Raw genomic sequence first — 15,398 nt, 5'->3', positions numbered from 1 at the left:
ATACAACCTTGTCTGAAGGTCGGTCCTCCTCTGTCGGGGAAGGTAGTCCTCTTCAACCAAGCGCACAGCTTCAGGAAGGATGCACATGGATCGGTGAGGGAGGAAGAGGTTACCTGCCTAGCCAGCCAGATCAGCCGAATCAACCCTGGCAATCAATGGGGTGACAGATGTCACAGCCAGATTGCCCTCACACTGTTGGCTTCCAGCCAAACAAAAGACAGGCATATGAGTTGAACATTTACCTGAGGTAGATACACTCCTTGGAGAGATCAATCATGGGAGAAAGAAGGGTTGTTTATGCACAGGGAGACAGCTCAGGAGGCAGGAGTGCATGGAGGGATGGACACAGGGAAGAGGTAACTATTGGGAGGAAGTGGGAGGGGAGCTGTTGCATTGTGGGAAATTGTAGTCAATGTTGTGAGGCAAAGTGTATGTGAGCTGCTGTATGGAAAGTGAATTTGCTCTGTAAACTTTCACCCAAATCACAATTAAAAAAAAAAAAAAAACTAGCCTTGGAAACCCTTCTGCCTTGTCCTATAGGGTCTCTGTGAGTTGGAATCAACTCCATGGCAGTGGGTCTGGGGTGTGTGTGTGTGTGGTTTGTGATAGAATTCTTACTTTTTATGCGGAAGACCAGGTTAAATTCCCAGCCAGTGCACCTTACGTACAGCCACCACCTGTCTGCCAGTGGAGACTTTAGTGTTGCCATAGTGCTGTTATAGATTGAATTGTGTCCCCCAAAATCTCTGGTAGCATAGTGCCTAAGGCACTTGACTGCTCACCAGAAGGCTGGCGGTTCAAACCCACCAGCCACTCCTCGGAAGGAAGGTTGGGCAATCCTACTTCCGTAGTGATACTGCCTCGGAAACCCAAGGAGGGGTCGCTATGAGTCGGGGCCGACTCGACGGCAAATAACAGCAAAATATATGTTGTAAATCCTAATCCCTGTACTTGTGGGTGAAATCCCATTTGGGAATAGGGTTTTCTTTGCTGTGATAATGAGGCCACATAGATATAGGATGTTTGTTAAGCCAATCAATTTGGAGGTACAAAAGAGCACATGAGGCACAGAAGAAGGCAGACCTGAGGAAGACTGACATTTTCTGAGAAAGGAGGCAGACCAGTCTACAAGCCCAGGAATTCTAAGGATGGTCAACTAGAGAAGCTGAGAAAAGGATTTCCCTCAGAAGCTACAGAGAGAGCTCCTTGCCCTAGAGCCTTTCCTAGAACTCGGACTTCTAGCCTAAGCTGTGAGAAAATGTATTTCTGTTTGTTAAAGTCACCCCATTGTGGTATTTCTGCCACAGCAGCACCAAGAAACAGAGACAGATGCTGAGCAGGTTTGGGTGGAGCTTCCTAACTAAACCAGACTAAGAAAGGCCTGGCAATCTGCTTCTAAAAATCGGGCATTGAAAACCCTGTGAATCACAATGATCTGATCCAAAGCCAGTCACAGGGAAGGCGCAGGACTGGGCAGCATCAGTGACGCGTGGGGTCATCATGGGGGCTGGGGCTGACTCATGGCAGCTAGCACCAATAATAAACTAAAGTAGTAACTTACTGGGAGTCTCTCTAGGTGCAATTAATTTTGCCTAAAATTTGCTCTACAATTTCTGGTAATTGTATCTAATTCAAGACCTGAAAATAGACTAAATTTTTAAAAAAAATTATTTGTTAAGCTTATTACAAAAACTTAGTATTATTGAAAGGATAAACCCAATCGGGTAAAACATTAGTTGTTGTTGTTGTTGTTGTTATGTGCCGTCGAGTCAACCCCCGACTCATAGCGACCCCTCCTTGGGTTTCCGAGGCAGTATCACTACGGAAGTAGGATTGCCCAACCTTCCTTCCGAGGAGTGGCTGGTGGGTTTGAACCGCCAGCCTTCTGGTTAGCAGTCAAGTGCTTTAGCCACTAAAACATTAGTAGTCACAGTAAATTCACTACAAAATGAATTTCATTTAGACAGATTGTTTTTTACCTAGCTTTATTAGGCCAGGTGGGGTAGTGGTTAAAGCACTCAGCCATCCTTTATTGCGTGGCTAGGATTTGGAATCAACTCCACAGAGTGGATTTTTTTTTTCCTTTAGACTGGCTAATTACCATTACAGTGTTTATGAGTGTATGCTTCTTATTCTTGCCATTCTAAAACCCCAAAATCCAATCGATTTTAACTCATAGTGACTCCATAGGACAGAGTAGAGCTGCCCGACAGCGTTTCTAAGGTATAAATCTTTATAGATGCAGACAGCCACATCTTTCTTCCACAGAGGGGCAAGTGTGTTTGAACTGTTGACCTTTCAGTTAGTAGATGAATGCCTAACTGCTTGTGCCACCATGGCTCCTCCTTTTGCCATACTTTCATGCAGTGTTGCTTATTAACAAACTGTGATGGTCCCTGACCTCCTGACTCATCAGAGCCCATTTCTAGGTCCAGTGGCCTTGACCCCATGTGGACCAAGCACAGTCTCTTAGCAACACATCAGGAAAACAACAAAGACAAATGAATTTGTTATTTCTCAGCTGACAAGCTAGTCTGAGCTCAAATCAGAGCCAATGAAAATTATTTGATAAAAATCTATACTTTTTAAGAAACTAAGAAGACATCTTTATTTTATATGGGAAATAAATTTGGTGGTTTGTTTTGTCATAGCTTTTGTATCTGATTATAGATACTCAAATTACTTTGTAAGAATGTTTAAGTAGATTAAAGAAATTAAGAAAATCATGTCCAAATTTACATATGCTAGTACTGAAAGTAAAGGCAATTTTTGTTCTACAAACGGAGGTATACTACCTACTACCTATTATTGTCAAGCTACTTCCAACTTACGGTGACCCCATATATTATAGAGTAGAACTGCTCCATAAGGTTTTTCTGGTTATGATCTTTACAGAAGCAGATCACCAAGCCTTTCTTCAGCTGGGTAGGTTCAAACCACCAACCTTTAGGTTAGAAGCCAATTGCAAACTGCTTGTACCACACAGGGATTACTACACATAAGGTATAAACTTGTTGCGATCAAGTGAATTCTGACTCATAGCAACCCTATTGGACAGAGTAGAATTGCTCCATTAGGTTTTTAAGGCTATAAATCTTTACAGAAGCAGACTGCCACATCCTTCTCCTTCAGTGTGGCTGATGGGTCAAACTACTGACCTTTTGGTTAGCAGTCTGCACCTCCAGAGCTCCCGCATGGGGTATAGGCACGGCTGGGTTAGGGCATGTGAGGGCACTGAGCACTGATAGTCTGTGGTGCCCTTCTTCTGCTTCCTCATACATTCTAATGGGATAAGTAAGTTAAATATGTATGTGTGTGTGGGTATGGCTGTGGCTGTGGGTGTGGGTGTGGGTGTGTGTCTTAGCTATCCATGATGTAATTTCTTTTTAAATGTGACTATCATAATCTGTCCTTGCCCAGTAACTTCTCATTTTGAATGAATCCAGTTGCATATTGGGTGAATGTAGCAAGAGTCAGGCTCCACAGCCCACCTCCACCTCTTATTTATTAGAAAGAAATAGTATACTCCTAAGAGACTCACCTTGGGAGCTCTGGTAGCATAGTGACTAAGGCACTTGACTGCTAACCGGAAGGCTGGCAGTTCAAACCCACCAGCCACTCCTCAGAAGGAAGATGGAGCAATCTACTTCTGTAGTGATACTGCCTCGGAAACCCAAGGAGGGGTCACTATGAGTCGGGTCTGACTCGATGGCACATAACAACAAGACACTCACCGAGATAAGGAGTTTCACATACACAGGAGGGGACCATAGGAGACAGATGCCAACAAAGGTGTTGAAGTGGTAGGGCCCTCATAGCTTAAACAACCTTGTGTGTGGGCACCCTTGTAGCCTTGCGTGAACTTTACTTCTGGCCACATTCTCACACATGGGAGCTGGTGTCAACTTCATTTAGTCCCTTGCCAGTTCCCTCCCACTGCAGCACTCACTTTCCCTTATGTCCTGTGTACTTGGCATCTGAGTCTTTGCTTTGGACAACTGGTGCCTCTGTTTTGTTGATGCACTAAGCACGTGCTTACCTTGTTTATTGCTTAATCTGTCCCTGGGTATAAGTGCACATGAAAGTTCGTTAAACGTTAAAGTTCAAACACTAAAAGTTACTAGTCATGTTGATTAACTGAATGACAGTATAAATTCCTCTATATTCTTTTAAAATATTATTTGTCATCACTCAGATCAGTGATTCTTAATTGGTGGATCTTGAGGGATATACTTTAAAAACAATGTATTCTCATAGCTTCAATTTTAAATTACTGTACTTGTTATTCCAGATAGCATTGTAGGAAAATAAGAATGGTTTCAATACCAAAAGATTAAAAAGCCCTCGTTTAACTAATCTTCAGTAAAAAGATTGGACATTGGCAGAGTATGTGACAGAGAAGAAACAGAAGGAAGATGAGCTCTTTACTGGAATAGTGCAGTGTGTGTTCCCAAAGAGTGGGGATCCAGGCAGACTTTCTAAACTGAGGAAACCAAACCAGTTACCATCAAGTTGACTCCAACTCATGCTGAGCCCATGTGTCAGAGTAGAACTATGCTCCACAGAGCTTTCAGTGGCTCGTTTTTTTAGAACTCAATGACCAAGCCTTTTTTCCAAAGTGCCTCTGGGTGGAGTAGAACCTCCAGCTTTCTGGTAGCAGCTGTGAGTGTATTAACCATTTGCACCACTAGGGATTTTTCAGTTTTTATAAAACCAGAAACCAAACCTCTTGCCATCAAGTCGATTCTCATAGTGACCCCATAGGACAGAGTAGAACTGTAAACCTTTATGGAAGCAGACTGCCACATCTTTTCCTACGAAGCACCTGATGGGTTCAAACTGCTGACCTTTCAGTTAGCAGCCGAGCACTTAATAACCACTGTGCCAGCAGGGCTCCTTCCATACTTTATAGGGGAGGCAAAAAGCCCAAGAGAGGACACACGAGGAAAGCATTTGGTAATGTTATAAGGAGGAAGAAAAAAGTCTCCTGAGCAATGCTCAGAGCAATTCCTCGCACATAGTTGTTTTGTTGTTAGGTGCCATCGGTTGGTTTCTACTCATAGAGGCCCTATGTTGTTGTTGTTATGTGCTGTTGAGTCTGACCCGACTTATAGCAACCCCTCCTTGGGTTTCTGGGGCGGTATCACTACGGAAGTAGATTGCCCCGTGTACAACAGGGAAATACTGCCTGGTTCTGCACCGTCCTCACAGTCATTACTATGCTTGAGACCATCATTGCAGCCACTGTGTCAGTCCATCTCATTGAGGGCCTTCCCCTTTTTTGCTGACCCTCTACTTTACCAAACATGATATCTTTCTACAGGGACTGGTCCCTCCTGATAACAGGACCAAAGTACAAGAAATGAAGTCTGGCCATTCTCTCTTCTAAGGAGCATTCTGGATGTACTTCTTCCAAGACAGATTTGTTTTGTTCTTCTGGCATTCCAAGGTATATTCAACATTCTTCGCCAACACCATAATTCAAATGCATCAGTTCGTCTTCAGTCTTCCTCATTCATTGTGCAGCTTTCACATGCAGATGAGGCAATTGAACTCACAGTGGCTTGGGTCAGGTGCACCTTAGTCTTCAAAGTGACACATAGTAGACACTCAATAAATAGTTTTAAGTGAATAAATGACTTTTGACTGCCCAGCCAAGGATTGGTAGAATTTACTCCTGAAATAGAGTGCAAAAGTGACAAAGAGGAAGTAGATAGAAGTGATGAGAGATGTTGTTGGGGCATCTGCCAGAAGTCTTATTCATATTTAAATGAAAGCAGGGTCTCAGTTACCAGTGTGTCTCACTGACATTTTCATCTCTGAGAAGGTAAAGAAAATGAAGGGAACTGCTGTTTTGGGTCTAATTTTAACCAAGAAGAGATTGGTTGGAGAAACAGAAGTGGAAAGAATCTTTATCCATTTTTTCAGTAAATATTTACTGATGGGCTGCTTTGTGTCAGGCCCTTGGCTTGGGAGATTGTGATCATGCCATTTTAGCTTTTGTGATCAACAAGGAACAGATGATGGACACAAGGAGACATGGACTGTGGACCCTAGGAGGAAAATTTTGAATGTAGATGTGATTCTATAGCCTGAAACTCTAAAAGAGAAGGTGACTAAAGAGATATAAATTAATTATGTTAATTCGAGTCCTTAATGTGTGCTCCCAAAGTGCCTCAAACCTCCCCACTAATCACATGTCATGTTGGATTTTCATGACCTTTGATCCATCTCTATTTATTGTGAAACACTGAACTTCAAGAGGGTAGGGCTGCATCTGTCATGTTTGTCTTTGTATTCCCAACCCCTAAGATACTGGCACTCTACTTCCATAAAGATTTACAGCCTTGGGAACCCAATGGAGGTCACTATGAGTCAGAATAAACTCAGTGGCAGTGGATTTGGTTTAGGACAATGGCACATAACTGGTGCCCAATAAATACATCTGCTGAAAGAAAGAATGAATAAGTAAGTGAATGAATGGATGAACAAAAATGACACAATCATGAATAGTTTCTCAAATTATCAAATGATACTGTACACACTCACAAACATACACACCACTCACACTCCAAATCTAATATTCCCTAATTCTTTGAATGATTAGAATTAAAGATTTGAAAGGTCTGAAAAATGAGAAAGAGGAGATACCTGTGGCTGCAAAAGGCATGCTTGAATTAACTCAAATATGAAAGACCATTTAAAGAAGAATGCAAGGAGAGGCAGATAACCAAGAACAAATACCAAACGGGGATTCAATCCCATTAGAACAGTGTCAGGAAGCCTAAAGTCCTGAGTGAGCTGAAGTATGCAAAAAATTCTGAAAACAACAAAAGAGACTTAAAAAGTTGGCAAAGAACAGTCTTACAGAATGTGAAGGTGGTTAAATGAGCCAGACACAGAAAACTGGAATGCTCGTGATGTTAAGTGAGTTGTGCCCACTTTTTATAACAGGATAATTGTAATTTCTATCGAGACTGAAAGTCTACTTTTATCATAACTTCCATTTCAGAATTTTGTCTTGCAGAACAAGGAAGGAATCGGCCCCCTGATGAGAAGAATTGGGGACTAATCATGTCCTTTTATTCTCGCCTTTTAATCAAGGACAGTGATTTGTCACCTGGTCTGTATCAAGTCCACAGAAGTGGATTTATTTTGTTTGTTTTGGTTTAAGAGTAGAACAAAATGTGAATGCCAGGGAATTGAGGCCCACAGCAGCTTAATATAGGACCTTAGCTCGTCATCATGTATCGGTGTCGCCTGGCCACGTTGCATCCACAGGCCTGAGAACACTTGTGGCTATGACTGTTCAACTCCAATTAGTCATCTTGGGAGAATTTCAGAGAATTAAGAAAGCCTACAAAGCCTGGGAGTTGACAACAGCAAATTTTTAGAATTTATTCTGAAACTTTGCACTCAGAAAAGGAAGTGATAATCACAGGCACCAGTAGGAAGAAGCCAGGCAGGACTAAGCTATTTTCCTGTTCAGTAGAGTAACTGGAATGTCAAATGAAGAAAGTGTGGTAGATATGGCAAGTATGAATTTTATCAAGGCGATTTTTATAAGCTCTTAGGATTTCATTGTGGAGTGAATGAGAAAGTATGAGCTGCATACCAATGGTTAAATGGATTCAAACCAGAGTTTGCAAACCAACCCAAAGAGTGATAAAGAATGGGCCTGTGTGAGCTCAGATGATCTGTGCACATCTGCTTCTGTTTTTGTCTGTTTCTTTTTAATACTTTTGATGAGTTTGACGAAAATAGTAGAAATAACTAACATTTATTGAACTCTTATGTGTCAAGCACTATTCTCTTTATGCATACTAGTTTATTTAATCCTCTCAAAAATCCTATATGGTTGGTACTCTTTCTTCCTCATTTTATAGACAGATAAACTGTGGCACAGAGAGTTTAAGTAACTTTCTCAAGGTCACACAGGTCTTAAGAAGCAGAGTTGAGATGCAAGCCCAGACTGTCTACTTCATGGCATAATGAACACAAATGAAATCCTTTACTTTGTGAATGACCAAAGCTCAAATGAACAGCTAAAGTAGAAAGTTACAGATTTGTTATCCAAGAGAACTCTAATAGACTAGAAAAATTGACCAGATGATCAAGACAAATTTATTTGAGGCAAATATAAACTCATGCACTTAGGTTCCAAAAAAATCAACTGCAAAAGTGAAGATGGGAGAAATGAGACTTACTGAGAGTTTATGTTAAGAGGTGTTGGTGGTTTTATCATTAACCTTTTTTAACTGGTTTTAATTGACTATAGGCTTATTATGACCAATATATAGTATGATGTGATAACACTCTTAGACTACATTTTATAAAACTATCAAAAATATATATAGGAGAGAATTTTTTGAGTGCACTCAAAAATAAAGTTCTGAAGATCTAACAGTACAAAATGTCTTATCCACAAAATAATTTCTAAACAGAAAACCCACTGCCATCAAGTCAATTCCAACTCCTAGAACTGGGGGTGTAGTGGTTAACAGCATTTGGCAGCTAAGTTCGAAACCACCTGCCACTCTGCAGGAGAAAGGTAAGGCAGTCTGTTTCCAGATTTACAGCCTTGGAGATCCTATGGGGCAGTTCTGCTCTGTCCTAAAGGGTCTCTATGAGTGAGAACTGACTTGATGGCAGTGGGGTTTTTTGGTTTGGAGATAGAACGAGGAGCGATGCAGAGGAAGTAGAAAAGCAGAGTTGACTCAATGTTAGCTAAGAACTGACAGTTAATCTTGCGTAGGAAAAGCTGTTCTTAGGAGGTAGTGAATCTCCCTCCCATCACAGAATTTGTTTGAGCAGAGCCTAGATAACCCATTAATGGAGATGTTGGAAAGGGGATTCACTCATAATTCAGGAAGAAGGGGAACCTTCATGTCCCTTGTAACTCAGGGTTCCAACAGGACAGAATTGTTAGGCTTCTCTCTGTGGAACCTGCAGTGAGGGATATATGAGATGACTGAGTGTTGGAATTGAACCAACTTGCAGGCCTGTTGAATACACTGAAATGTGGAGATACTTTTCATGGGATTTAGATTGAGTTAGGAACCAAATTAAACACAAAAATCTAAATAAATTAGGGAGAAAGCATTTGCTTGTGCCTCCCTGGTGACAGTTCCTTTCAATTTTGCTTCAAGTAGTAAGCCCCCCAAATTGTTTTCTAAGTACTTTGAGGTACTTTGGGCCTGAAGGCGGACTCCTTCCGTGCTGGGTATGCTTCAGCCTTATCAGACTCCTGGATGCCATAAGCCCGAAGGCGATAATTGACTGGTGGGACTATACCTTCTAAGTATCAGCTAGACTTAGTTTTACTTTTCATTTCAAACTTTCAAATATTATACATATGATTAAGACTAAGACAGAATGAGACCACTCTGGATGCCTCATTAAAAACATGGATTAAAGACTGAGGAAAGACTACAAAGATCCCATTGTCTACCCTTTTGAAATCCTGGAGTTTCAAGGGACTCAGGTTCCCTGTCTTCCTGAACAATGAGTGAATCCCCTCTTCATTAGCTCCATGAAGGGACCATTCAGCCTCTGCCTGAACTAAATCTGTGATAGGAGACTCACTACCACCTAAGGTAACTTCTCCCATTTAAAGACACAAAATGTAACAGGAAGAATGATAGGGGAAGTAGAGGAGATAGCAGGTGGAGGAAATGGTCATAAAAAACCATGGGAAATGGCTTGAGAAAGAGTATTCTACAGTGGTTTGTATCCATTCAGAAATGGAGAGCAGATTTAAAACAGAAGAAAAAAAATTGTCCTCCCTCCCAGGATAGCTTTTCGTTTCCCTTTTTGTTGTTGTTACCAAACCAGCTTTACATGCATGATTCCAGGTCTTGTGAACATTCAGATTTATCAAATGAAAGCACTGAATATTTTTTTTTTAAAAAAAGATCTCCTTTATTTGTTTGAGCCAAAAAGTGACATGAGACTAGTGTAATGAACACAAGCTTGAGAGTCAGATTCAGAGGTTTGAGCCCCAGCCTTATTATTGACTGGCTCTGGGACCTTGGCCTTAATATTTATAAGTCTTAGTTCTCTCATCTGTAAAATGCATAATATCTACACCATAGGAGCATTGGGAGGACTCAGTAAAAAAAAAATAGAAAATTATCAGCGTGTTGGCTGAAGGGGGCTTTTGTTTTGTTCATTTCCTTACCCCAGCACCTAGGACAGTGCCTGGCACAGAGCAGTGCTCATTAAGTGTCTGTTAAATGCATACTGAAAGAATGAATGAGCCCAATAAATGCAGCTGCTGTTAAAGTGTGACACTGATCAGACATGAGAAGTCTTTGTAAAAGTAAGAGGATGCTTATTCAGAGGTTTGAAGGGAGAGTGCTTCATCGTAGGTACGTTCCCGCACCACCACCAATCTTGAAGTGTGACCTCAGGGTGTTTTGATGACTGGACTAACCTTGACAGTTCTGTGGTCTTTGTAGTCTTCCCTCAGTACCATGTTCACCATGAGATATCTAAAATGGTCTCATTCTGTCTAGCTGTGTATTTGAAAGCTTGACATGAAAAATGAAACCAAGTTAAGTCCACCTGGTAGCCGTTCAGACATAGATACAAAAGTAGATTAATTTTCGAAGATATTTCCACTTTTAATAGTTCCTCATATTTTTAAAGCAAGTATTTAATGAAACAGGAGTGTCTTTTCAGCATCTGGTTGTCTTTTTTTACAACTGAGCTTGGTAAACTATGTGATATTAGCTGTTGGTTGTTTTCCAGTATGTAAAAAACAGGTAGAAATAAAACAAAATGAAATCTTAAATATAATTTGTGAATTGCTTTCTTAGAGCTAAGCAAAACACAGCGAGGTAACCTTTATTTATTTTGCAGCTCTTTAATAGTATGAGCATGTGCATGTACACACACACACATGCAGACCATGCCGAGTTCTCAACATTTCAAGAAAAACAGAAAATTGATAGGTTCTAAATTCAGAATCATGTAATTAAAAATGACAGTGGAGTGGGAGGGAGCATTAGGAGGTGGTGAGAATGAAAAGGAACTGTCCCATTTGCTAAAAGAAAAAACAAAACAAGGATGTTACCTCTCTGCTGCATTACAAACGGTCAGTCGGGACTAGAGTATAATTGAAACCACACTATGAAACAACTTCTCATACACTTCCTTCCAATGTCATCTAATTGCTTAGTGCCTGATAATCTTATCTTCCTACAGGAGCCAATTCATAAAATGATACTGCAGTACAATTAGCTAAACGTATTACATCTAGCTGAGATGAGTAGACCCCCAATAAATGTTTGTTGGTTGACTTTCGTGGTCTAAGCAGATAGGTTTTCTTTCTGGCTTTACACACGACTCACTTATTTCTGGCAGAGAGTTCTGCCCTTCCTTTTACCTGGAATGCTATTCCTATCCAGTGGTGCTACAAAGTAGTACAAAAGACCACCCTCCAAAGTTCTCACTGGTGAAACCACCCAAACTAAAGTCATCTCCTGCCCCAGAAGCCTCTTTTATGCACATAAACCAAACCCACTGTCATGGAGTCAGATCCAACTCATAGCGACCCCTCCTTGGATTTCTGAGGTGGTATCACTACGGAAGTAGATTGCCCAGCCTTCCTTCCGAGGAGTGGTTAGCAGTCAAATGCCTTATTTCAGAATTTTTAGAAAAGATTCTGTTACTGGTATTCTTCTTTGTCTTACCTTGGCTCTGACATGTGCCTTCCCGCAGCCCACAGTATACACTCCTCAATAATAGGCATTCAGTCTCATTTCCCATAGGAACACACACAAACCCCTCCACATGCAGTGTCCAGCACTGGAAATATTATGGTGACATTAGTGGGGAGCACACTCACAAGATGTGTTTTATAGATGGATAATGAAATTTTTAGCATTAGTAAAAAAGATCAGATAACCCTGATTGCTTGCTTCTGTAAGTCTGCAAAGAATGAGTATAAATGAAATCAGGGCTGTGAGATAGATCTGTTTCATTCAAACAGGTGATCAAAGCCTAATACTTTTATACCTCAAAATTGCTTTAGGGTAGATTGGATGACTTAACAGAAAGTCTTCCAAAGGAAGAAAATATATGGCATTATATTTAGGTGAGAAGCCTGTATAATATTTGAGCTACCGTACAAAAATAGTTTTGATTCATGCAATCTTTAGAAAAATGATTTGGAGAGATCAAACTACATATTGCTAGAGCTTATCGACCATCATAAGTATTTGGTACTTTCGAACTTTCCCAGTGTAAGTTCAGCTATGGGGCAGGCTGGAGCTCTGTGCAAAGTAGATAAGATATAGTGTCTACTCTTAGGATCTTTGGGCTATAAACTGAAGGGGTAGACAAGGCAGCTCATAAGAGCATTTACAAAGAACCCATATGTGCTTCCACGTGGGTTGTTGTGTTAGGTGCCAGTGAGTTGATTTTAATTCATAGCAACCCCATGTGACAGAGTAGAACTGCTCCCTAGGCTTTTCCTTACTGTAATCTTTAAGGTAGCAGATTGCTACATCTTTTTCCCCTGGAACCACTGGGTGGGTTCGAACCACCAACCTTTCAGTTAACAGTCAAGCCAACAGCAATAAAAAGTCTGTATGTGTGGATGCAGTTGTTGTTATGTGCCGTCGAGTCAAACCCGACTCATAACGACCCCTCCTTGGGTTTCCGAGGCAGTATCACTATGGAAGTAGGATTGCCCAACCTTCCTTCCGAGGAGTGGCTGGTGGGTTTGAACCGCCAGCCGTCTGGTTAGCAGGCAAGTGTCTTGGCCACTATGCTACCAGAGCTCCCTGGATGCAGTTACCTGGATATATTATGGTGACATTAGTGGTTAAATATGCTTAGCATTAGATGGAAACAAACTTCTGTTTTCTCATGCTCCATAGAAAAAAAATAAAAAAAATTAGACAAATGTAGGCTTTATGGAGAGGAACCAGAAGGCTAAATCAATGACTCAATGATCCTGAGTATAAGGCTTTGCATTGAGAAGAAAGAAATAGAGGATGTTGGGGAAGTTACCTACTTAAAGAGGTGGGATACATGGAGTTCAGTATAGGAAGATGTGTAGGGCTTTGTTGCTCATGATTAGGCCTTGACTCTGTTGATGACAGAAAGAAATTGCGGGCTGGCAATATAATGGGAGGAGGATAGGGAAGATTGGAGGGTATTTAAAGTAATGTGGCCAGAACAGGATTTGACGGTGCTGGTTTTAAAGGTGATGTTTAAAGTGATCACTTTGTAAAGTGTTAAAAACTGGGGAGTGAATTATTAAAACTCTTTGCAGTCAAGAAAGGAAGAATAAAATGAGAAAATATTTACTCTTTCCCACGTGTCTTTATTGAGCACATACCTTGTCAAAGGCATCATCATTCTAAGTACACTGGAGAAAAGAAAGATGAAACGGAATTTATCAGATGCAGAGTTTTTTAAAGGGAAGGATTCCTTTTTATAATTCATTAACGGCCAGACTTCATCTCTCACACTTTGGTCATATTGTCAGAAGGGTGCCAGTCCCTGGAGAAGGAGATCATGCTGGGTAACGTAGATCAGTGATAAAGGGAAGATCCTCAGTGAAATGAATTGACACAGTGGCTGTGACAGTGGGCTCAAGCATGTCAGCCACCATGAGGCCTACATTGTGAGGGTGGCCCAGGTCTGGGGAGTGTTTCATTCTATTGTACATGGGGTTGCTATGATGTGGAACCAACTCAAAGGCATCTAGTAACAGCAGAAATTACTATCTTGTGTATTGAAGCACTTTAAAAGTCTTTATTAATTTTCCCATATTTCAGGTGACAAATTTGTATTTTTTATTACAGTTAGAATTAAAAAGAAAATTTACTCAGTAAATATGACATCTAGAATGTTGAGCATATCATAAAATGGTCAAAATGAGTCTTTATTATCTGTGATTGCATTGGAATAAACTCAAGAGATTAATTTCACCTTAGTTGTCTCTTTTATTCATCTTGATACAATTACATAAATCAGAATGGGTGAAAGGAGGTTTAGTAATTGTTAAATCGTCCTTAATTAGTTGTAAGACTTTGTATGAACTTGCTCTTTCTATAAGTGCTTATTGTTCTCTAAAGACAATTCCCTTCACTATGAATTTGGCCACTAGAACATTGATAACATCTGGTAGGCATAACGTAGGAAGCTGTGACTAGTATGAGTTTCTGAGCCTTTCTGTGGGGAAGAAGAGAACTTGTGGTATAGAAGTGGGTTTAGTTTTGCTCATGTGGAAGTTTTAAGAACATGGAACATGAATGACCCTGTGACACAGAGCCCTCAGAGTTTATAACTCCTTTAGCAGCTACAGTCAGACCCTAACCTAGAGCCACCACCCACATCTCTCTGGAGTTGCCTTTGCCCTCCCAGAAGACACTGTAAGGTAGGAGTATCGATAGGGTGAGGGCGTGTGTGTGGCAGGGGTAGCCACGTGAGGACGGCTTATGGTCAGAAGATCAGGTTTTTTAGAGTCAGCTCTGTCACTCACCAGATTCATGGCCATGACTTTTTAAGCCCTAGTTTCTCACCTGTAAAATGAGGACAGTGGGAAACTACCACATAGGATTATGGACAAAGAACATTTATCTATTTATATCCATTTTATAGCACTTTTATAGACTTACTGTGTGCCAGGCACTGTACTTTATACAAAATGTGAACTCATTTTATCCTCGTTACCACCCTATGAGGTAGTTACTATTATTATCCTCATTATACTGATGAGGAAATAAAAGCATAGACAAGTTGAATAACTTGCCCAAATCCCCAAACTGGTAAGAAACAGAGCTGCAATTCAAACTTGGTAAATTATAATTACTTCTTATCTATCACAGGAAGATAAGAAAAAATCTGAATAGCAGAGAATAGGCAGTGTTTCCTCCTTGTGATTATTCAAGGGCTTGAGATAGCATGGTTGGTGGCAGAAGCACCTTTTTACAGATACTTCTGCCATGGTAGATGTAGGGAATTTTGTAGGCCGACTTGCCTGGGAGTGGTTAGGAAGATGGGCTTTGATGGTTGGGACCAAGAGAGATGTGATTGTAAGGAAAAATAAACCCTTTCTAAGAACATGCCAACCATGCCTGTTATTTTTTAAAAATCAAACCAGGAAACAGAAGTAATATATATAGGACTAACTTGCCAGCAAGTAGAGCAGACAATTGCTTGACAGGTAAAGTTTCTCCACTTCGCCTCTAAATGGTTATTCCCACCTCCACGCTCCTCCACAGGAACTTTTCGCTGGTAAAGACTGAAAGCTCACTGCGACAACTTCATTCCTGACAACTTCATTCCTTTGCAGGTGAGCATGACTCTTAATAAAATGTACTTCCCCTTTGGCGGGGTAGTACATTATTCATTTAATGCAAAATTACCTAACAGATACT

This window comes from Orycteropus afer, unplaced genomic scaffold (genome assembly GCF_000298275.1).
Source record: "Orycteropus afer afer isolate SDZICR_OR568_19922 unplaced genomic scaffold, OryAfe1.0 scaffold00002, whole genome shotgun sequence".
Lineage (NCBI taxonomy): Eukaryota > Metazoa > Chordata > Mammalia > Tubulidentata > Orycteropodidae > Orycteropus > Orycteropus afer.
The sequence above is the reverse complement of the archived record's forward strand: the minus strand, read 5'-3'. Positions refer to the sequence as shown.